Source organism: Musca autumnalis, unplaced genomic scaffold, assembly GCF_047663935.1.
Source record: "Musca autumnalis isolate F117 unplaced genomic scaffold, ASM4766393v1 scaffold_4, whole genome shotgun sequence".
Lineage (NCBI taxonomy): Eukaryota > Metazoa > Arthropoda > Insecta > Diptera > Muscidae > Musca > Musca autumnalis.
Window position 1 is genome coordinate 90,966,697 of NW_027411977.1, and position 23,758 is coordinate 90,990,454.

The 23,758-nt window shown below is 35.7% G+C and overlaps 1 protein-coding gene across 19 annotated transcripts in view; it reads left to right on the forward strand.

Moving 5' to 3' along the window:
* The window catches only part of Sarm (sterile alpha and armadillo motif), a 374,264-nt gene that overhangs the window by 171,683 nt on the left and 178,823 nt on the right, over positions 1–23,758 (forward strand). For 3 of the 19 annotated variants that reach the window (XM_073980099.1, XM_073980103.1, XM_073980132.1), the window contains exon 1: positions 6,181–6,496. The exons of 8 other annotated variants lie outside the window; for them this stretch is intronic. The gene's annotated coding sequence lies outside the window, so the exon portion shown is untranslated. Of the gene's footprint in view, positions 1–6,180; positions 6,525–23,758 lie in introns of those variants that run through there. 8 more of the 19 variants (XM_073980098.1, XM_073980102.1, XM_073980131.1 and 5 more) reach the window with 4 other exon arrangements.

Here is a 23,758-nt window from a genome sequence, read left to right on the forward strand (position 1 = left end):
GTTGGTATTACCGTGAAATATATGGAATTACCAGCAAAATTTATACATTTTATTGTTTTGGCGAATGCCTCTGGGTGTCTGAGATATATTTTAGAGAATAGAATATAATTTTTGGTGTTCAAATGCCGTTATTTAAGGTCAATATAATGTATATATGTGCGTTCGACTATTGGAATTTTTACATTAAACGCCTTTTAGACTATACACTTATACGACGATACATTATCCATTATCCCAATTTTTTGACATATATTGTATGAAAACAACAATTTAAATCGTTTGGATTTGCTAAATCCAGCATAGTCTTAATGTACTATACCAACATTATTATTAACAAAAAATCGAGCGAGGGACTTTTATTAATTTTTTTGACGAAATCGACATTTTCCGTTTCGCTTAAGGAAAGGAAATTGATCCCACAAAATATAATCTTATCCGTTTATTTGCTTTTGAACTACGGTGGGAATCGCAAACAGCTTTAGTAAAAACAATGTTTCGTAGGCTGGCATTTGTCAGAAAAATATGCAATATTTAAATTTCTTTTATAAAAAATCTTGAATAATAATTTTTGGTGCTTAATAAGTGTCTATAACCCCTTAACAATAGCAAAAAAACTGTGCCACTTTTTGTGCTACTTTTTCAAAAAACTTGTGCCACTTTTTTCCAGAAATGATACTTTTTCAAAATTTTCAGCGGTCACGCTGTTTACAACGGTACATATTTTCTGGAGTAAGTCAATACTTCCTAAGATAATGGCACAAAACCTCCAACACCCAGCCGGTACATGCTAAAATGGTGGTTATTGTGCAAGATAACTCAAAGCTAATTTAATATTTCGAGTGCTTCATGAAGAAGTTTGGTCACTAAAAATGTTTGGTATATGTCAGTGATTTGGTATAGCCCCACATTACGGTACCTACTGATTTTAAAGCAAGCTCTTGATTCAAAATCGATATATTCTATATACAGCATAATTATTGTGTTTAGTTTTTTTGCCATCAGCTGAGGGTATATCTCCGTCAGCACAGTTGACTGATACTTCCTTACTTGTTTCAGTGTTACTTATTGTGTTTGTCGAATGACCATTCTCCTTTAAAATCCTACTTTCCACAATATGCACACTTGCCCACCAAACTATGTATGTATGTAAATATGTTACGCATTAAGTGTAACGAATTGAAATTCCATTCGGTCATTGACCCCTACCATTTAACGACGAATGCATAACAAATTGTTAACCACTAGGTCCATTGGGCCATCTATCATCTATGATTAATTACAACAATTATTAATCATGTCAGTGATGTTTATATTCATTGTTAATATCTGCATACATACATATATAGGTTTGTACGTACGTATGCTGCACTCTCAATACCACAATGAAGATGAACTCATTGACGTCATTTTCTGTGGCCTGCATCATTTTCCGTTCATATCGATGATGGTAGTTCACACAACTTTCTCAATGAAAATAATTCACACATTAATTACACAATCTCGGCAACCGGCGGAGTGTGGTTTGTGAGTGTCTGTGGTTTTTTTTTGTGGATAGTGGATTCAGGCGAAAAATAAACCAGACTTGGTGAATCACCATAGTAAGTGAGACCTGTGCACAAAGAAATTGAAAACTATGAATCAAATCAGTGTAACGTAAGAAAATGGATATATAGAAGAGGAGGAAGGAGATGAGTGGTGTGGTCTGATATTGAATGAATACCATGTGGTTGGTTGGTCAATCTGATCAATGGTTAACATAATCGAATGAATGAATTGAGAGGGAGGAAGATGAAGAGAAATATCTGTTTATGTCTGTTTTTGATTTAGTTTTGAATTTCTAAAAGACCGATTATACGCTTGAATATCAGCTATCCACTATTACTTTGACGATTGGAATGTGGGAGATCTATTCTCATGGCATGCACTGTGCTCGAATTGTATTTGCTACGGCGTGTGCCTCAGGCATTGAGCGCATTTGTAGCATGAATCATCACCATCATCCAATGGGGGTTTTTTTGTTCAAATTAGACATGTTCAACAGTTGCCTTCTACTTTTTTTGTGTCACTTCTGGAAAAAATACCTTCTTCGATGGTATGGCATGAGAAATGGTATGTGGTATGTTATCAACTCCACCAACAATACCACAAGACATGACACGATCTTTGATTTTGTGTTTTTGTTCATGTTTGTTGTTGCACCAGTGTTTGGAGTTGATTTTCCATTTAGACATCACTTCAAAGATAAAGATAGGAGCATTGGCAGCAATTGAGTTACTTTCATTGATTATTTGTATGTGGTGGTGGTATGATTTAAGAGTTTGGAATTTTTCTGTTCTATGCCTGGTTACTTGAGCTTGAAATAAAAGATAAACATTTGTATGTTTTCTTAGGGGAAATTGTGGCGCGTTTTTTACCGCACATTGAATGCAAGTTGCAGGTCAAGAAGTTTTTATAATGAAAAACAGAAATAATTAATCAAAATAGTTTTTGGGATATGGTCTCAAATTCCGAAACAATGTCATTGAGCCGATGCTAGGGTAAACCGAAAGAGTCTATAGAAGCACCCTTTCTCTCAGAAAGAGTCTATAGAAGCACCCTTTCTCTCAGAAAGAGTCTATAGAAGCTCCCTTTCTCTCAGAAAGAGTCTATAGAAGCACCCTTTCTCTCAGAAAGAGTCTATAGAAGCACCCTTTCTCTCAGAAAGAGTCTATAGAAGCACCCTTTCTCTCAGAAAGAGTCTATAGAAGCACCCTTTCTCTCAGAAAGAGTCTATAGAAGCACCCTTTCTCTCAGAAAGAGTCTATAGAAGCACCCTTTCTCTCAGAAAGAGTCTATAGAAGCACCCTTTCTCTCAGAAAGTGTCTACAGAAGCACCCTTTCTCTCAGAAAAGGTCTATAGAAGCACTCTTTCTCTCAGAAGGAGTCTATAGAAGCACCCTTTCTCTCAGAAAAGTTCTAAAGAGACAACCTTTCTATCAGAAAGGGTCTATAGAAGCACCCTTTCTCTCAGAAAGGGTCTATAGAAGCACCCTTTCTCTCAGAAAGGGTCTATTGAAGCACCCTTTCTCTCAGAAAGGGTCTATAGAAGCACCCTTTCTCTCAGAAAGGGTCTATAGAAGCACCCTTTCTCTCAGAAAGGGTCTATAGAAGCACCCTTTCTCTCAGAAAGGGTCTATAGAAGCACCCTTTCTCTCAGAAAGGGTCTATAGAAGCACCCTTTCTCTCAGAAAGGGTCTATAGAAGCACCCTTTCTCTCAGAAAGGGTCTATAGAAGCACCCTTTCTCTCAGAAAGGGTCTATAGAAGCACCCTTTCTCTCAGAAAGGGTCTATAGAAGCACCCTTTCTCTCAGAAAGGGTCTATAGAAGCACCCTTTCTCTCAGAAAGGGTCTATAGAAGCACCCTTTCTCTCAGAAAGGGTCTATAGAAGCACCCTTTCTCTCAGAAAGGGTCTATAGAAGCACCCTTTCTCTCAGAAAGGGTCTATAGAAGCACCCTTTCTCTCAGAAAGGGTCTATATAAGCACCCTTTCTCTCAGAAAGGGTCTATATAAGCACCCTTTCTCTCAGAAAGGGTCTATAGAAGCACCCTTTCTCTCAGAAAGGGTCTATAGAAGCACCCTTTCTCTCAGAAAGGGTCTATAGAAGCACCCTTTCTCTCAGAAAGGGTCTATAGAAGCACCCTTTCTCTCAGAAAGGGTATATAGAAGCACCCTTTCTCTCAGAAAGGGTCTATAGAAGTACCCTTTCTATCAGAAAGGGTCTATAGAAGCACCCTTTCTCTCAGAAAGGGTCTATAGAAGCACCCTTTCTCTCAGAAAGGGTCTATAGAAGCACCCTTTCTCTCAGAAAGGGTCTATAGAAGCACCCTTTCTCTCAGAAAGGGTCTATAGAAGCACCCTTTCTCTCAGAAAGGGTCTATAGAAGCACCCTTTCTCTCAGAAAGGGTCTATAAAAGCACCCTTTCTCTCAGAAAGGGTCTATAGAAGCACCCTTTCTCTCAGAAAGGGTCTATAGAAGCACCCTTTCTCTCAGAAAGGGTCTATAGAAGCACCCTTTCTCTCAGAAAGGGTCTACAGAAGCTCCCTTTCTCTCAGAAAGGGTCTATAGGAGCACCCTTTCTCTCAGAAAGGGTCTATAGAAGCACCCTTTCTCTCAGAAAGGGTATATTGAAACATCCGTCTCTCAGAAAGGGTTTATAGAAACATCCGTCTCTCAGAAAGGGTCTATAGAAGCACACTTTCTCTCAGGAGCACCCTTTCTCTCAGGAGCACCCTTTCTCTCAGAAAGGGTCTATAGAGGCACACTTTCTCTCAGGAGCACCCTTTCTCCCATAATGGGTCTATAGAAGCACCCTTTCCCTCAGAAAGGGTGTATAAAAAGGGTTTAAAAAAGGTTCTATAGAAGCAGCCTTTCTCTCAGAAAGGGTCTATAGAAGCACCCTTTTTCTCAGAAAGGGTCTACAGAAACACCCTTTCTCTCAGAAAGGGTCTATAGAACAATGATGCACAAAATAATATGTGTGACTGTAGTATTGTGACTGTAGTACTTGTTTGTTCATGGCTGCTATAGAAGCACCCTTTCTCTCAGAAAGGGTAAATTGAAACACCCTTTCTTTCAGGAAGGGTCTATAGAAGCACCCTTTCTCTCAGAAAGGGTAAATTGAAACACCCTTTCTTTCAGGAAGGGTCTATAGAAGCACCCTTTCTCTCAGAAAGGGTAAATTGAAACACCCTTTCTTTCAGGAAGGGTCTATAGAAGCACCCTTTCTCTCAGAAAGGGTCTATAGCAGCACCCTTTCTCTCAGAGAGGGTATACTGAAACACCCTTTCTCTCAGAAAGGGTCTATAGAAGCACCCTTTCTCTCAGAGAGGGTATACTGAAACACCCTTTCTCTCAGAAAGGGTCTATAGGAGCACCCTTTCTCTCAGAAAGGGTCTACAGAAGCACCCTTTCTCTCAGAAAGGGTCTATAGGAGCACCCTTTCTCTCAGAAAGGGTCTATAGAAGCACCCTTTCTCTCAGAAAGGGTCTATAGAAACACCCTTTTTCTCAGAAAGGTTCTATAGAAACATAGTTTCTCTCTGAAAGGGTATATAGAAACATCGATCTCTAAGAAAGGGTGTAGAGAAAGTGTATCAAAAAGTTTCTATAGAAGCACCCTTTCTTTCAGAAAGGGTATATTGAAACAAACTTTTTCTCTGAGAAATGGTTTATAGAAACATCGTTCTCTCAGAAAGGGTGTAGAGAAAGTGAATCAAATAGGTTCTACAGAATCACCCTTTCTTTCAGAAAGGGTCTATAGAAGCACCCTTTCTTTCAGGAAGGGTCTATAGAAGCACCCTTTCGTTCAGGAAGGGTCTATAGAAGCACCCTTTCTTTCAGAAAGGATCTATAGACGCACCCTTTCGCTCAGAAAGGGTCTATAGAAGCACTCTTTATAGAAACATCGTTCTTTCAGAAAGGGTCTACAGAAGCACCCTTTCTCTCAGAAAGGGTCTATAGAAGCACCCTTTCTCTCAGAAAGGGTCTATGGAAACACCCTTTCTCTCAGAAAGGGTCTATAGAAGCACCCTTTCTCTCAGAAAGGGTCTATAGAAGCACCATTTCTCTTAGAAGGGGTCTATAGATGTACCCTTTCTCTCAGAAAAGGTCTATAGAAGCACCGTTTCTTTCAGAAAGGGTCCATACACGCAGAAATTCTTTCAGTAAGGTTCTATAGAAGCCCAATTTCCTTCAAAAAGGGTCTAAAGAAGCAACTTTCTTTCACAACATACAATTTAATTAAAAATGGTGCTTACTTTTAAAAATCTTGACCTCCATTTTTCACTAATTTCACTCCAAACTATAGATTTGTAAACTCCCTGCAACATGTTGCCAACATCCAATCAGAATTTCTAGATGCATTTCCACTTGTAAGGCATTTTTGAATCTGAATTCAAAATGACATTTATGTGTAGATTTGTATCTGTTAGATACATTTAACGAAAGATACGCACTACTGAAAGGAAATCAACACACACACACACACTGCAACACAAATACCATAACCTAGCATAGAGAGCGGAATGATAAACTTAACGAAAAACTAAACGAAATATTGTGAATGGTTAGTGTGGTTGGTGATCACGTTCCGACTCACGCCTTTCCAAACACTCGCACACATACACGATCACTCTTCTTATTCCATGCCGTAGCTGTAGCCTAACAAATGACTGAACGATCCTCTACCATATTCTTCGTTCACTGACACTTCAGTCTCACTTTGAGCATACAACGAAACGGATCGTGGAACTTGACACAACGCGTGTGTGCCTAGTGTAAAAGTCAAGCGGCAAGAAAACAAAACAACAAAGTAAGATTCCAAGAAAACAACAAAGCATAAACAAAAAATAATAATAACCAAAGCAAAAGGCAAATGGAACTAAAAAAGAGAAATAACCAAAACAAAGAAGCCGAGTAAAGTGTATCCAAGTGTTTAATAATTTTTTATGTGTACGTAAGTGTGGGCATTTTTGGTGGTATATGTATGTATGTGATGTGTGGCGGAGCATCTATGGAAAATATTTAAAGAAATTGAAAAAAACAAATCTGAAATCAAAAATCTTTTTAAGAATCAACAGCAGCATCTCGTTTAAGTGTTCAAGTAAAGTACATGGATGTATACAAAGAATAGTGGAACAGAAAAGAAATCAAGAATATTATTATCAGCAAAATAATAATAATGAATAATTTATAGAGAAAAAGTGAAGTGGTTTTGAAAAAGGAAAACAAATGCAAACGAAAAAATAAATGTTATTGTTATTAAAAAAAAAATAATGCTCATATTGTTGATTATAGTTTGCAAGCTCCACATACAAAGTGTGGGACTTTTGTGGCTCTTAAGTGTTTTGATCTTTGTACCATATCTTTTACAGATATACACATTTGTTTCGAATATTCAAGAAAATCAAAAACAAAATAAAAATTGTTTGTGCACGCAATATGTATGTTGTGATACATAGATTTTACATGTAAAATTTTGAAAATATTTGCAAAAAATAATACAAATACAAAAAATTGTGTGTGAAATATTTTGTGTATGCCAAGTTTTTTTTTTAAGATACATATACATATTTCTTTATAAATAGTTAATTGTTGTATATGCATTTTGTTGTTGTTGTGATAATAAAAATTATGTGATTTTAAAATTCTAAACAAAACATAAATTTCATAATATTCAATAATTTTTGTGCTCTACATATTAAAATTAATGTTCCGTTGTGATACGTTAAATATTTTGTTATAAAAATAATTAAATTTCTTTAAAAATACCTCTTTGGAATGTATCCAAATTATGTCAATGAAATGTGTGTGGTAAATAAATTTATACACTGAAAAAAAAAAAAAAAAAAAAATAAAAACGAGAATAAAATAAGTAGTCCATAGCGAACTATCCTGAAACTATGACTGTGATAAAAACAAGTTATAAAAGGCAGTAGGTTCGACTGACCCGAACTTTCAATACGCTTCACCATGAGAGGCAAATTTAAAATATTCAAATATTCCAACTCGGTTCATGAAGGCGAAATTGGTGAGGTTTCAGACCTCCAGAAAGAAACCCAAAGTGTCAAAGTAAAATCAAGCTTGCTTAATGAAGTATGTTGATCATTCCGAATACCAAAAGTCGGGCAACACCAAATTAAAGTCTTATATAAATGGAAAATGTAGTTAAAACATTCAAATTAACTTAAATAATAGTACGTTTATATATAACAAGATTTAACAAACCCATTGGGTTTTAATTACATTGGGTATTAGGGTTATGACTTTTTGACATTTTTTCTCAAAAATGATTTCCTGTGGTAAGAATGAATGAATTTTTCCCTATTAATGTCGAAAATAACATTCATTCAATTTTATTATAAAACAAGTAAAAAAGTATCAGTCGTCTTTGCCGACAGAGATATACCCTCAGCCTGTGTGAATTAAAATGTCCATCTATTGACGATATCGAATCTACGGATTATGTATTTTGTAGCCCTTTTTGAAATTTGCCGTCAAAAAATATTTGGTTTGAAGCTTAAAAGTGTTGCGGAGGGTTACTTGAAGGAATGGGGATCGACATAGTTTATTTTGGAAGTGGATCTTATTTAATTTCTTTTTATAGATTTTGTACCCACCATACATTTCAGTTGGTCACCGTATAACTTAGAGGCTTAAACAGGACCACAAAGAATATCAGAGGTATAATTTTCCAAAGGTTCTTCGAACAGATCCTAAACTGCGCTTAAACAAAAACAAAGGATCAGACCTATTTCTGAAGTAAAACTACATTTGGACAAAATATTAGGAGGTCCAAGGTTTGGACGCTTGCTCCGTTCAGCAGATACAGCGCGTACTATTATAGTAATGTTTTTTTTAACTTTTGGGGTGGAGGGAGGTACCGGAAGGTGCTCAGCGATAGTGCCAATCGTCAAACTTAAACTTAGTTTGGACCAAATATTACGAAGGCCAAATTTTGGACCGAATCGGCTGATCCGTTCGAGAGTTATCGTACGCATAGTGTCATAGGAATTTTTACAGCTATCGGCCTATTTTCTCAGGAAGTATGGACTTGACCCTGAAAACTTGCATCGCCATAATGGGGGCAGCGAACACAAGTTCTTACAACAAAGTTAAAAGCGATTCGAAAGCAGGCCTTAAAGTGCATCTTTCCGAAATTTTGTGTGAGAGGTACCTAAAGGAATGGACCGATATTGCTCACCTTCTGACTTAAACTAACGTCAGACAAAATACTACGATGGCCAAAGTTCGGACCGAATCGGCAGATCCATTCGAGAAATATCGTGCGCTCCACCCACTACACATTGTGCCATAGGGGATTTTTACAACTTTCTGGCTATTTTCTCAGGAAGTATGGACTTGCCCCTGAAAAAAAATTGAACCTTCGTAATGGGGGCAGCGAATATATGGTGCTACAACAAAAATCAAAACGATCCGAGAGCAGGTCCTAAACAGAACTTTTCCGAAATTTTGTGTGGGAGGTACCCGAAGGTGTGGACCTATAGAGTCCATATTGGAATCTCATCTATGACTGGTAGAAATTTCACGATGTGCAAAGTATGGTTACTCCCTTCAAGAGTTATCGTGCGCAAAAATTTTCCGAACATTTTCGAACTTTTGTGGGGGAGGTATCTGAAGGAGTGGACCGATATGGCCCATCTTCGAACTAAAAGTGTATATACCCTCATTAGTATAAATGCTGAGGCTATAAAAAATTACCGTTTTCCAAAAATCTGTAAAAAAAATTCTACCGAAGGTACTTCCTGTGGCCCCGTTTACATCGATATAATGTTTTTGCGTGGGTAATTCCATACTTCCTGACATAATGGTCCAACAGCTCTAATAAGAAAATCCACCGTGACCAACAAAATGCCTGATGGTCACGATAACTATCCAAAGGAGTGATTTTCATTGGTCCAACCTTTACAAAAAACAAGTGAGCAAAGGCTATAGTCGGGACGGGGCCGACTATGTAATGCCCTACACCACTACCCCTGTGCATAAGCTTTTCACTGGTAAACATTTCTTTTAGGGAATATAATCCAACTACCACCAAACATAATATGTCTCTTTCTCTATGGGACCCAAATAAGCAACCAAAATTTTGTGACTATCCGATCAAAATTGCGACCTGTAGCGTGATTGCAAAAAAGAAGAAAGAAGGATGCCTTACCAACTATTGTAGTATCTCCCTTGTTTGATCACCAATTAAAGGGCAATATTTTCTTCTTCCATTGACAGGCCTTGCCGTTGAAATACCCCTACTAGAAACCGATATATTCACAAAGAATAAAACTTTGAATTTGTCTCCACATGAGTTTTTCCCCATTCCGACCCATAAATATTATCCGACTATCACCAAAATCAATAGGCTTCTACCTCCGTGGGCCCCCAATAACTCCCAAAATTTCGTGACTATCCGATCAAAATTCCAAACTGTAGCGTGATTAAAAAAAATTGAAAAATTGGATATATTACTGACTTTTGCGATATTTCGGTTGTTTGCCCACTTACGCCAACAAACTTTATATCAATATAAAGGAGATCTTTTCTTCTTCTATTGGCGGGCTTTCCTTTTGGAATACTCCTACCAGAAGCGGAGATATTCGCATAAGAAGAAAACGTTGACTTTTCTCCACATAAGCTTTTTGCTTATTCCGACTCCTGAATATTATCCGATCATCATCAAAATCATTATGCTTCTTCCTCTGTGGGACCCTCATTAACTCACAAAATTTCGTGACGATCCGATCAAAATTGCGGCCTGTAGCGCGATTTCGAAAAAAATTGAAAAATGGGATGTATTACCGACTATTGCTATATCTCCGTTATTTGGCCACCTACGCCAACCTGTTTTGCATCATTGTAAAGGTGGGATATTCTTCTTCCATAAATGCGGAGATATTCGCTTTGAAATAAAACGTTGACTTTTTCTCCAAATAAGTTTTTTGTCCATTCCGACCCCTGAATATTATCCGACCATCACCAAAATAAATAGGCTTCTTCCCCTCCGGGACCTTCATCAACACCCAAAATTTGGTGACGATCCGATCAAAATTGCGACCTGTAGCGTGATTACAAAATTTAGATGGACAGACGGACGGACACACATAGTCAGATCGACTCAGCTCGTCGAGACATTCATTTTGGTATATATATGTATGGGTCTACGACCATTATTTCGATACGTGACAAACTTTTTGGCCGAAACCAACTTATAATACCCTCCCCACATAGTGGTGTAGGGTATAAAAAACATTATTCCACAACATCCCATAGTGGACAAGGGAGACTTCTCTCATATCAATGAGTGCACCCCGATTCATATTTAAGCTCAATGATATGGGACCTATTGTTCATCGCAGAGTCTGAACGGCGTGTCTAAATACACCACTTGTGGAGAAGTTTTTCAAGGCTGATATACTCAGGTAATGTCGCCAACATTACTGAGGGGTATTTTGCCACCGTTGAAGAATTGTTGATGTTGCCTGGCCGGGGAATCGAACCCACGACCACGGTGGCACCCATGGTCCAACCTTTGCGTATCTCAATACTTCTTTCACCCTTAAATGAGCCACTCAGTGAACACAGCGGTTAAAAACGCAAAGTTGAGAAACGCGACAATGTAATGTATGTTTGCCATTGAATATCTGTATATTTGCCATTTAACGGCGCTAATCTTTAGTATTCACGAAAGTTATTATAAATATAAATAGCTATCAAGGGCTTTGACACTTAAATTTAAAATTTTTCAAAAAATGGAATTAATCGATGTGTGGCACTGGCCGGGGCAAATCATGTTCGAATACAGACTATATCGATCTAATCCTCCGATACATCCCCCACAAAAGTTCAAACTATTAGGCTTAAGAACAGGTACAGACGTGTTTGTGGATAAATTTTAAAATTTTTTTCGGATAGTTCTCATTCTAGCAGTAATGTTTTGGAAAAACAACCTATACTGGGTTTTCTTATTTTCATAATGTCACATGCAGAGGCTATATCTCTGTCGGCAAAACGGACTGATTCCTATATTTTCGTTCATACATTATTTTTTTCCATATTATATATGACCCTAATATACATATGTATAATGCGAATTTTTATGCACATGCATAAGTTACCATTTCCCAAAATTCCCCACTTTTTAAGGTTATAGCCAAGTTAAGATACAAACCTTGCCCCAACTCTCAAAAAAAAAATGTTATTGCCACATAATCATAATATGAAGGTAATAAAGGTTTTTATGGCGCTTAACCCCAGTTTCAACAAGATAAACCCCAAAAAAATGTGTGGGTTTCTGATTAAGACATACAATATACAACATGACGAAACTTTAACAGACAAAGTCATACAAAAATTCTTAACCTCATTTTGTATACAGCCAACCAAGCCATGATCAACGTTACCAAATAAAACCTTGACTTTAAAACTTCTTTAGACAACTGGTTACACAAAATGTTGAATGGCGCGCGTTTTTTATTTGAATAATCAAAAAAAAAAAACTGAAAATTACAATAGGCGTTTACAATTTTCCTTCAATTATTTTTAAATGCATCTGACAATGTTATTGGGTCGTTGAGACAAGCTTGATTGAGAACGAATTCAAAAAACCCAAATCAATGTACATTAATTTACACACATTTAAATAAAACCCACACTAACCTTGTTTTACGTCTTCGAGACGAATGTCTATTTGAATGAAATGTTTTATTCCATTTGGTTGGCGTGATTGGAACCCACACTTTTTCTGTTTTTTGTTCAGTCTTGCAACTTCCGTTTGTTATTAATTTTTGTGTATTGTTAAAATATTTTTTTATTGTTTACAATTTGATGTATGACTAATATTTTTTGTTGCCATAAAAAACCAAAGATGCATCTGTAACAGACGCTGCTGTAAGAAAAACAAGTTTTATGTAAAACAAAGAAAAAAAAAAACGAAAATCTTCATGGCCACCAAAACAGATGTGTTTCCCCAACATGGTTTATTCAAGTGTCAATAAAAACCAGTTGGAATTTTCCAATAGCTCACAACCAGGCGCCTGCCTGTACATGTGGATACAAAGGTGTGGTGAAAAACTTACATATATGACGCAACTTTATGTTACTGGTGAAACAGATAATATGCCACAGATGATATGGCAAGGTATCCCCAAATTTTTTGCAAAAAGGACCACCAGAAGTTCGATAAATTGTCCCAAATAAAGCAATGTTGTAACTTCTTTATTTCGTGGGTACTTTTGTAGACTTGTCTATAGATATAAGTGCCGTGTTCTGAATATCCCTCATAGTCAGAGGAACAGATAAGGAATACAATGGAATGTGAAGAAAGCCCTTTGAATTCTTCATACCGGGAAGAAGAATAAATTCGAAATTCCTTACAAAACTCGCGAAAGCGACAAAATCCTAATATCAAATCGTTTCACTACAGTATATGGCTACTTGTTACAGAATACCGAAAATTCGGTTCAACAGTTATATGGGGTATACTAAAACACGTAACTACCCTGTAGGAAATGTCAATAGTGAATCTATACTGACTTACTACTGGCATTGTCAACAGTACTACTGCCAAACTGTAGACAATTCATGTAATTTCCTATAGACATTTTATATGAACATGTCATTCGAATGGACGCCACCGTGGTGCAATGGTATGCACAGCCGCCTTGCACGCTGTAGGTCGTGGTTTCGATTCCCCGGTCAGTCAACATCAAACACTTTTCAACGGTGGCAAAATACCCCTCAGTAATGTTGGCGACATTTTCTGAGTATTTCAGCCTTGTACAACTTCTCTACAAGTGGTGTCTTAGACACGCCGTTCGGACTCGGCGATAAACAGTAGGTTCCATATCATTGAGCTAATATGAATCGGGGTGCACTCATTGATATGAGAGAAGTCTCCCCTGTCCCGCCTGGGATGTTTGTGGAACAATTATTATTATATTATGTCATTCGAAAGTCAGTAGTGACATTGGACATTAGTATGTCAGTAGTAAGTCAGTACTTACTGAGGGGCCATGTGTTGACATTGGATGTAGTGAGTCAGTATAGACATTGGTAAAAACAGCAAAAGTTGTGAACTGCTCTCATATGAATTGTATGCTTACTTTAGTAAAGGAACACTTTTCGAGTAAAAAGTGGTAAAACTTGAAGATTTCATAATAGTAGACAAAGTGGTGACATGTCGACACATGACCCCATGCTTCCTACAGGGTAACTTCACAATTTTTAGCAGGGAAGTTTTGTGAATACTGAAACACAGAAAATATTTTATTACAGTTTCTTTGTTTAGAATATGATCATTAAAAACCGCAAACTACCGTAAATCGTGTGGTACCTTTGTATGAGGGCTATATCAAAACGTGGTCCTGCCACAACAATATTCGGTAGGAACGTTTCGTGACCACTAAACCTTCCAAATCACAAATTACATTAAATTTGAATGTGCCGCTGTCGTTGCTTGTTGGCAGCCACTTCACTCGGAGACCAGCGGAACATTGTTCTCATCCTCACAAAAAAAAAAAATAAATGACAGGAAGAGGAATGGCGGGGGTTGACAGAAAAAACTGTGAGGAAATTGGATGGGCCACCCCATAGCCACTTAAGGCACCTAAATGCTGAGAAAAAATTATTTGTTGCCTTAAACATATAAAACTACAACAACGAAATTTCGCAATATTGTAAAAATCATTAACAATAGCGATGGTAGGAATTATCATAATCTAGAATTTTTACAAAAACTATTGTCAGCCCATAAAACCTGTCACTGAAATTTTTGATTTTATTGTATATAATTCTCATATACACTTTCCACCTAACTTTGTTATAAATGTCACGTACAGTCGAAATCGCTTATAACGTCGTCGTTTATAACGTCATATCGCTTATAACGTCGAAATCTAAAAGTCCCGAATTTCTGCCCTTTATATTTGACACAAATAAATATCGCTTATAACGTCATCGGTTATAGCGTCATATCGGTTGTTAAGTCGGATTTTTGTGAAATATTTGAATTTTGCTATCGGTTGTAAAGTCGAACCATACGAAAAGAAAAATGTGTATCAATAGTTTTTTTTTTGTATGTAAACTCAAACAACTACAAAATACCAAACATATGCGCAACAAGTTCGAAGATGGGTTTGGACAACTGAATTACGACTCACATGGAGGCGCTTTACAGTCAATTAAGCTTTAGTTTTTGCCACCCAATGTCACACCTGTTTTACAACCCATGGACCAAGATGTAATAAAATCAATCAAATCACATTCTAGAATCGGAAAATATCCACTATCTTGACCAGAATAGAAAAGGATCAAAGTACGAAATTAAATATGTTGGATGCCGTGTTATTGTTAGATGAAGCGTGGAAAAATGTAACGTCTTCTGTCATTGCTCATTCTTCATTCTCATTTCTCCCAGCACGTAGAAGATGTTGATGAATAAGTTGTCACCGATGACAATGTTTTCACATCTGTCACGTATAATGACGACATAATATTGGAAGATGGAGGCAATTCTAACGAAAAAATTGAGAATACTACAAAACCAGAATTTCAATTATCGTCAGGGTCAAAGGCGTGTCTAGCTGTAGAACTCTTCAAAAATTTATTTACACAGAAGATTTTACAAGCAAAGAATATGTTTCAAAAAAACCTTTCAAAACTCAGATCTGGAATTCACAAGCCCAAATTAAAATGACAGACTAATATATCTGCTGAAGAATGTATTTAATTTCGTTATTTTTCATACGTATGTATATAGATGAAAAAGTAATAAAACAATGTATTTATACCCAAAAGTCACTATACATAATATAATTCCACCTCTTTGATAAGTATCGTTTATAACGACTATCGCTTATAGCGTCCGATTTTGGTCGGTCCCTTGACCGACGTTATAAGCGATTTCGACTGTATAATATTATGAGTATTGATGAACACAATACATGATCAAGTTTTGCTGCTTTAATTGACAACAAACACAAAAAAATAAGTACTCCATTGCGGTCATCCAGATTTTCAGATTGTACCGGTATAACTCAACCATCAAAACCCAAAGAAGAAATAATTAAAAAATCTCATTGTTGGTGGGGTAGTACATACACAAAACCAAAAACAAAAATCATCCTGTCATACAAACAAAACTCACCTAAATAGTTTTCCACCACGGCATCGAATACCGAGTGAAGAGAATACAATTGTCGAAAAAAGAGAATAATATTGTCCAATTGACAAAAACTATTGTTGGATATGGCAAAACCAGTTGTTGTAATTGATAAAAACGCTTGCTGGAGTCACAATACTACATACGGAATCTAAAATGTCTTTATAATACATATTTTGCTCCTAGACTATTGCTGGAACAATCATATTTTTTCCCTGCGTGTACAGTACTTTAGCAGGACCGTAGGATCTATGGATTCTATGGATCTATTGATTGCTGTTCTAGGACATCGACAGATTGCTTAAGTCTCCTCCAAATCTTCACATAGCATGTAGTGCTCAATTTTGTTCCCATTCCTCTTGCTTGTCATAGATATAATGCAGAAATGACCGGTGATGATCGCTACAGCTTTTTTGATCTTTGATTTGCGAAGTGAGAGATTGCCAGATTAATTTCTATACCTTGCATCCTGGTCCGTCCTGCCAGCTCTTTACGCTTTTCTCTAACTATAACTTATTGAAGATGCAAAACGGTGGCTTGACACAATCCTCCACCTAAAACTGAATATTTGTGAATAGGTACGTGATGAGCAGTTGCAGGCCATTACAAAACTGCAACTGCCCCACGTCTCATCCAATAGTTTGCGCTCCAATTAACTTGGTGGGTCGGATATATCATACTGCATGTAGACCGAGGCTAGCACCTAGGCTCTTCCCGATCCCGATAACTACTGTCGTATCACTGTAATTGTTGAGTTGAATAAGATTTAGTCTTTTCTTCGCAACAATACAAATTCTTACCTTCTCCACATTTAAATTGTAAGATAGGGAGTATCGCCAATCGGTTATTCCAAAAAAAACTTATTTTTATGCAAATAGGGTTCCTGAACCAAAGCGATGTTTTTTTCGGATCTTTTAAGGGGGAATAGAAATTCGGCAGCCGCCGCACAGTGGTTCAGAATCGTTTTTCCTGGTCAAAATTCTGTAGCATTTGGACGGTTTTTACCTCCAACAGATCACACAATCAGCTTTCCAAAGCATCAACAGATCATATTCGGTCTATTAGTTTCAGGAATCCAGGTTCAATGTAAAAATGTTGAGTTTTGTATACTTTGCATCAAAATATGATTTTTTTGAGTTTTTTATATGTTCCTATATACATAAAAAATAAAAATACAAAAACAAGTAAAAACAACGTTAATTTCGGCCGGGCCGAACTTGTTATACCCTCCACCACGAGTTGTATTAAAGTAAAATGGAATAGTTTTTTTTTTAATACCAAATTTCAGTAATTTCAAAATGCCGAAATTCGGGAGGTACCGTTCTATGGGGGCTATATCAAAACTTCGATCTATACCGACAAATTTCTGGCGATAAGTTTTTAGACTCTGAGAAGACTAAATACCAAACTTAAATAACATATTTCAGTCATTTCGGTGGGATATTGACGTCACAACCTTCAAAATTACGAAAATCGGGAGGTACCGTTCTATGGGGGCTATATCGAAACGTGGACCTATACCGACGAATTTTAGTCGGAAAAGTTTTTACCTCCAACATAGACTTAATACCAAATTCAGCCATTTCGGTGGTTTGTTTTCGGAATGTACCTTTCTATGAGGGCAATATGGATCTAAACCTAAAAATTTCAGGTGGAAAGTTTGGTACCCCATCGGAGACTAAATACCAAATTTCAGCTATTTCGGTGGAATATTGAGGCCATAACCTCAAAATATCGAAAATTGTGATGTACCGTTCTATGGGGCTATATGAAGGCGTGAACCTATACCTACAACTTTGAATACCCACAATGAATACTAAATACCAAATTTCAGCCATTTCGATGGATTATTGTGGTCACAACCTTCAAAGTACCGAAAATCGGGAGGTACCGTTATATGGGGGCTATATTAAAGCGTGAATCGGTACCGAAAAATTTCTGGAGAAAGTTTTGTACCCCTAACGAAGACTAAATACCAAAATTTAGCCATTTAGGTGTGATAATGAAGCTAAAACCTTTAAAATACCGAAAATCGGGTGGTACCGTTCTATGGGGCTATATCAAAACGTGAACCGATATAGTCCATTTGCAATACCAAACATCCTAGAAGTAATAGAAACTTCTATACCAAATTACAAAGCTCTCTCTTAAAAATTGCTAGCTGTATCTTGATTTCAACAGACGGACGGACGGACATGGCCTCCGATGAATATTTCGATGTGTTACAAACGGAATGACAAATTCAGTTATACCCTCCATATTATGGTGGAGGGTATAATTTTTTTTTTAAATGTCAAAAATTTTTTTTTCAAAAATTTAAAATATTCATTCCATAAAACTCATATAATTCATATAAAAACACAAATATTTAAAAAAATTGCCATTCGTGTAAAATCTGTAATTTCAACAAATTTAAAAAACCCGTCCCCGTCCAATAGTGTACGGGAAGGAAAGAGAACACTCTCGGGCATACCAAACCTTGTTCCATATTGTTCCTTAAAAGTTTTACTCTACTAAAGATAAAATTTCACTAAAATTTATTACCTGAGGAAAAATAAAATAGCGCATCACGTGTAAATGTTCCGGTAATATATTAAAACGTTCCTTAAAGGCAACAATCCTAACTACAAAAAAAGAAGAAAAAAACTATGAACTATTTCTTTTTCCAGAAATTTGTAAAAATTGCGTATTTTCCAAATTGGGGAAAATTGTTCGTGTTTTTTGGTTTCCTTCGTTTCAATATGATTACTATTGAATCCCATACAGAAATTAACAATCGTTACGACAAAAAATTGGGATTTTGGCCAGGAAAATCGATTTCTGCACCATTGTGTGTCGTACACCTGTACTTGGAATGGCGTACATTTTTTATTTTTTTTCCAAGCAAAACATTTAATTTCTTAGAAATATACCAAATTTTTTGTTTATATTAATTTGATGAAGATAGATTTTTTAATTCTGTTCACACCCACACTCGCACAAAGAAGTCATTCATAAATTACCTTTACCGGACGCTTTTGGTTTGCACTTACTTGCCGGTTAAACAAATATAAATATGTACATACGAGTATATAACCGTAAACATACATACATATACATAATAACACATAAGCGAAATAAACTGAAGAAAATAGCCATATAAACCAATAATAAATCGCATAAACACAAGACATGTGCCGAATGATATAAAGAAGCAAAAACAATAAAGAACTAAATAAAATATTAAACAAAATTATGTTAAGACGTCATTGGACCACAATGGACTTTGAGGTACGTCAACAGAAAAAATGTTGGCACTAATGGATTGGCAACAAAATAGGAAACAAAAAATCAACCTAATTCAAGAGAATTTGTGATGTCGCAAATGTGACGTCTAGACGAAAACCCAAAAAAATTTTAATCTTTCATTTCTCTTAAAAAGGCCATACGCCAGCAATATCAATATTATTTTTAACAAATAAAATATTCGTTTTATTGAATAAAACCAAATGCTTACTTCAAAAACCCAATAACTTGTCTGAACTTATATGGAGTGGATGCTAGAAGTGTTCGAAAGAGAAAAACAAAACCGTTTGCCATTTATCCATATTCAGACAGACTGTAATGTTTGTTATGAGTCAGTCAACTTTCATTTCTTAACATTTCGATTGAACTGAAGAAACAAGTTACCAAAATTGGTAACAAAAAGAAGAAAATGATTAAAAACGTTTTATTGATGCGAAATTCACAGAATTTTATGATTATCTTCGGTCAATTAGTTTTCTTTTGGATTTGCTAAAAAGAAGTTGTGGTTTTTTTACTTACCATTTAAGGTGAGGGGTTGTTGAAACTCTTATGCAATACATTAATTTTCGTCGATTAGAAATCTATTTCACAATGTTGTCAAATATTTCTGGGAGAATCCTCGAGAATTTACTGGATTGCCCGCTGTGGATCCTCTTTCGAAAGACAAATTTATATTAAAACATGTTTCTTTTAAACAGGGACAACGAGTGGAGACATTTATTTTTGGTAGGATTCCGACTCTGGAGTCGACTTCGAATCCAAATTTCGATACCACAAAAATTTACTCTTATCCCTATATGTATGTATACCCTTCTCCATATAATGATGGGCATATTAATTTGGTCACTTCGTTTCTTACTCCTCGAAGATTAGTCTTAGACCAAATAAATTTGAAGGACAGACTTCGTAACTTCCGGAAATGCAAATATAGCGAACTTTAATAACAATTATTTCCATCACAAATTCCAATAGCAACTTTGTAGAACAGTGTAATGACATTAAAACTTATTTGCCTACATTCCGCCGGACATGCACGCATTCAATTATAATTGATTTCCTTTTGCATTAAACGAAGCTGTTAAAGAAAAAGAAAAAAACGCAACAAAAACAACAACTCCATAATGACATTAATGACGTCCGTTAATTCAAATTATGTCCCACGGAAAGAGTGTTGGAAACGTAAAACGATAACCAACCGCATTCACTGACCAAGTGAACGTGCGTTTTCAGTTGCAGTTGTTGTTGGTATTTGGCATTTTCAAAAAAGTAGGGACATACGAAAAGAAACCAGCCACAACTGCACAATCTACCAAACTGGCTTTTGAACAAAAAAAAAAAATAAATAGAAAAAAACGAGGCAAAATTAAAAATAAATTATGGAGGCATAACAACGCACAGTGTTGCGATTGCATTGCAAACGAGTTAAACTTTTCGGAACGTTGTATAATTTTAGGAGTCACTCCTTTCGGAATTTGTCAATATTCTTAAGAGATCCACGCTTATGTATTTTGGACCTTGACAAAATATTCTTAAGAAATTCACGCTTATGTTGGGTCTTAAAAATATATGTAAAAAATCCGGGCTTATGTTTACCCTTGACAAATATTCTTAAAAAATAGACTGGCTTAATCCCATTGTTGTTGTTTTAATATTTAAAACAACTAATTTATTAGTGGAGAAGGTTTGGCATTGTTCGCCAAGGGATAAGGCAGGGAAGACTAGTTTCGACCCTCGCCACAGGATCTCATCAGTTCCCTTGTTTTTTGTTTTTGGATATTCTCCACCGAAGTTATTTTTCAATAACTTCTTCAACAGCAAACTTTTTATGCCCAAACATCAATCGTCAGCTCGAAGTATAAAGGTGAACCAAGAAATAACTTCATTGAGAAGTTTTTCTTTGGCATCCTCACACAACCCCGACGAAAGTGTTTGCAAAAAACGCCACCAATGTTCTATTCTTAAAAAATCCACGATTATGTTGGGCCTTGAAAAAATTTTCTTAAAAATATTCTTAAAAATCCACGCTTATGTTGGGCTGGATTTTTTAAGAATATTTTTAAGACAATTTTTCAAGACAAGAGATCCAAGCTTATGTATGTTGGCCCTTGAAAAACTATTCTTAAAAAATCCAGGCTTATGTTGGGCCTTGAAAAAATATTCTTAAAAAATCCAGGCTTATGTTGGGCCTTGAAAAAATATTCTTAAAAAATCCAGGCTTATGTTGGGCCTTGAAAAAATATTCTTAAAAAATCCAGGCTTATGTTGGGCCTTGAAAAAATATTCTTAAAAAATCCACGCTTATGTTGGGCCTTGAAAAAATATTCTTAAAAAATCCAGGCTTATGTTGGGCCTTGAAAAAATATTCTTAAAAAATCCACGCTTATGTTGGGCCTTGAAAAAATATTCTTAAAAAATCCACGCTTATGGTGGGCCTTGAAAAAATATTTTCAAAAAATCCACGCTTATGTTGGGCCTTGAAAAAATATTTTCAAAAAATCCACGCTTATGTTGGGCCTTGAAAAAATATTTTCAAAAAATCCACGCTTATGTTGGGCCTTGAAAAAATATTTTCAAAAAATCCACGCTTATGTTGGGCCTTGAAAAAATATTTTCAAAAAATCCACGCTTATGTTGGGCCTTGAAAAAATATTTTCAAAAAATCCACGCTTATGTTGGGCCTTGAAAAAATATTTTCAAAAAATCCACGCTTATGTTGGGCCTTGAAAAAATATTTTCAAAAAATCCACGCTTATGTTGGGCCTTGAAAAAATATTTTCAAAAAATCCACGCTTATGTTGGGCCTTGAAAAAATATTTTCAAAAAATCCACGCTTATGTTGGGCCTTGAAAAAATATTTTCAAAAAATCCACGCTTATGTTGGGCCTTGAAAAAATATTTTCAAAAAATCCACGCTTATGTTGGGCCTTGAAAAAATATTTTCAAAAAATCCACGCTTATGTTGGGCTTGAAAAAATATTTTCAAAAAATCCACGCTTATGTTGGGCCTTGAAAAAATATTTTCAAAAAATCCACGCTTATGTTGGGCCTTGAAAAAATATTTTCAAAAAATCCACGCTTATGTTGGGCCTTGAAAAAATATTTTCAAAAAATCCACGCCTTGAAAAAATATTTTCAAAAAATCCACGCTTATGTTGGGCCTTGAAAAAATATTTTCAAAAAATCCACGCTTATGTTGGGCCTTGAAAAAATATTTTCAAAAAATCCACGCTTATGTTGGGCCTTGAAAAAATATTTTCAAAAAATCCACGCTTATGTTGGGCCTTGAAAAAATATTTTCAAAAAATCCACGCTTATGTTGGGCCTTGAAAAAATATTTTCAAAAAATCCACGCTTATGTTGGGCCTTGAAAAAATATTTTCAAAAAATCCACGCTTATGTTGGGCCTTGAAAAAATATTTTCAAAAAATCCACGCTTATGTTGGGCCTTGAAAAAATATTTTCAAAAAATCCACGCTTATGTTGGGCCTTGAAAAAATATTTTCAAAAAATCCACGCTTATGTTGGGCCTTGAAAAAATATTTTCAAAAAATCCACGCTTATGTTGGGCCTTGAAAAAATATTTTCAAAAAATCCACGCTTATGTTGGGCCTTGAAAAAATATTTTCAATAAATCCATGCTTTTGTTGGGCCTTGAAAAAATATTTTCAAAAAATCCACGCTTATGTTGGGCCTTGAAAAAATATTTTCAAAAAAGCCACGCTTATGTTGGGCCTTGAAAAAATATTTTCAAAAAATACACGCTTATGTTGGGCCTTGAAAAAATATTCTTAAAAAATCCACGCTTATGTTGGGTCTTGAAAAAATATTTTCAAAAAATCCACGCTTATGTTGGGCCTTGAAAAAATATTTTAAAAAAATACACGCTTATGTTGGGTCTTGAAAAAATATTCTTAAAAAATCTACGCTTATGTTGGGTCCTGAAAAAATATTCATAAAAAATCCACGCTTATGTTGGGCCTTGAAAAAATATTTTCAAAAAATCCACGCTTATGTTGGGCCTTGAAAAAATATTTTCAAAAAATCCACGCTTATGTTGGGCCTTGAAAAAATATTTTCAAAAAATCCACGCTTATGTTGGGCCTTGAAAAAATATTTTCAAAAAATCCACGCTTATGTTGGGCCTTGAAAAAATATTTTCAAAAAATCCACGCTTATGTTGGGCCTTGAAAAAATATTTTCAAAAAATCCACGCTTATGTTGGGCCTTGAAAAAATATTTTCAAAAAATCCACGCTTATGTTGGGCCTTGAAAAAATATTTTCAAAAAATCCACGCTTATGTTGGGCCTTGAAAAAATATTTTCAAAAAATCCACGCTTATGTTGGGCCTTGAAAAAATATTTTCAAAAAATCCACGCTTATGTTGGGCCTTGAAAAAATATTTTCAAAAAATCCACGCTTATGTTGGGCCTTGAAAAAATATTTTCAAAAAATCCACGCTTATGTTGGGCATTGAAAAAATATTTTCAAAAAATCCACGCTTATGTTGGGCCTTGAAAAAATATTTTCAAAAAATCCACGCTTATGTTGGGCCTTGAAAAAATATTTTCAAAAAATCCACGCTTATGTTGGGCATTGAAAAAATATTTTCAAAAAATCCACGCTTATGTTGGGCCTTGAAAAAATATTTTCAAAAAATCCACGCTTATGTTGGGCCTTGAAAAAATATTTTCAGAAAATCCACGCTTATGTTGGGCCTTGAAAAAATATTTTCAAAAAATCCACGCTTATGTTGGGCCTTGAAA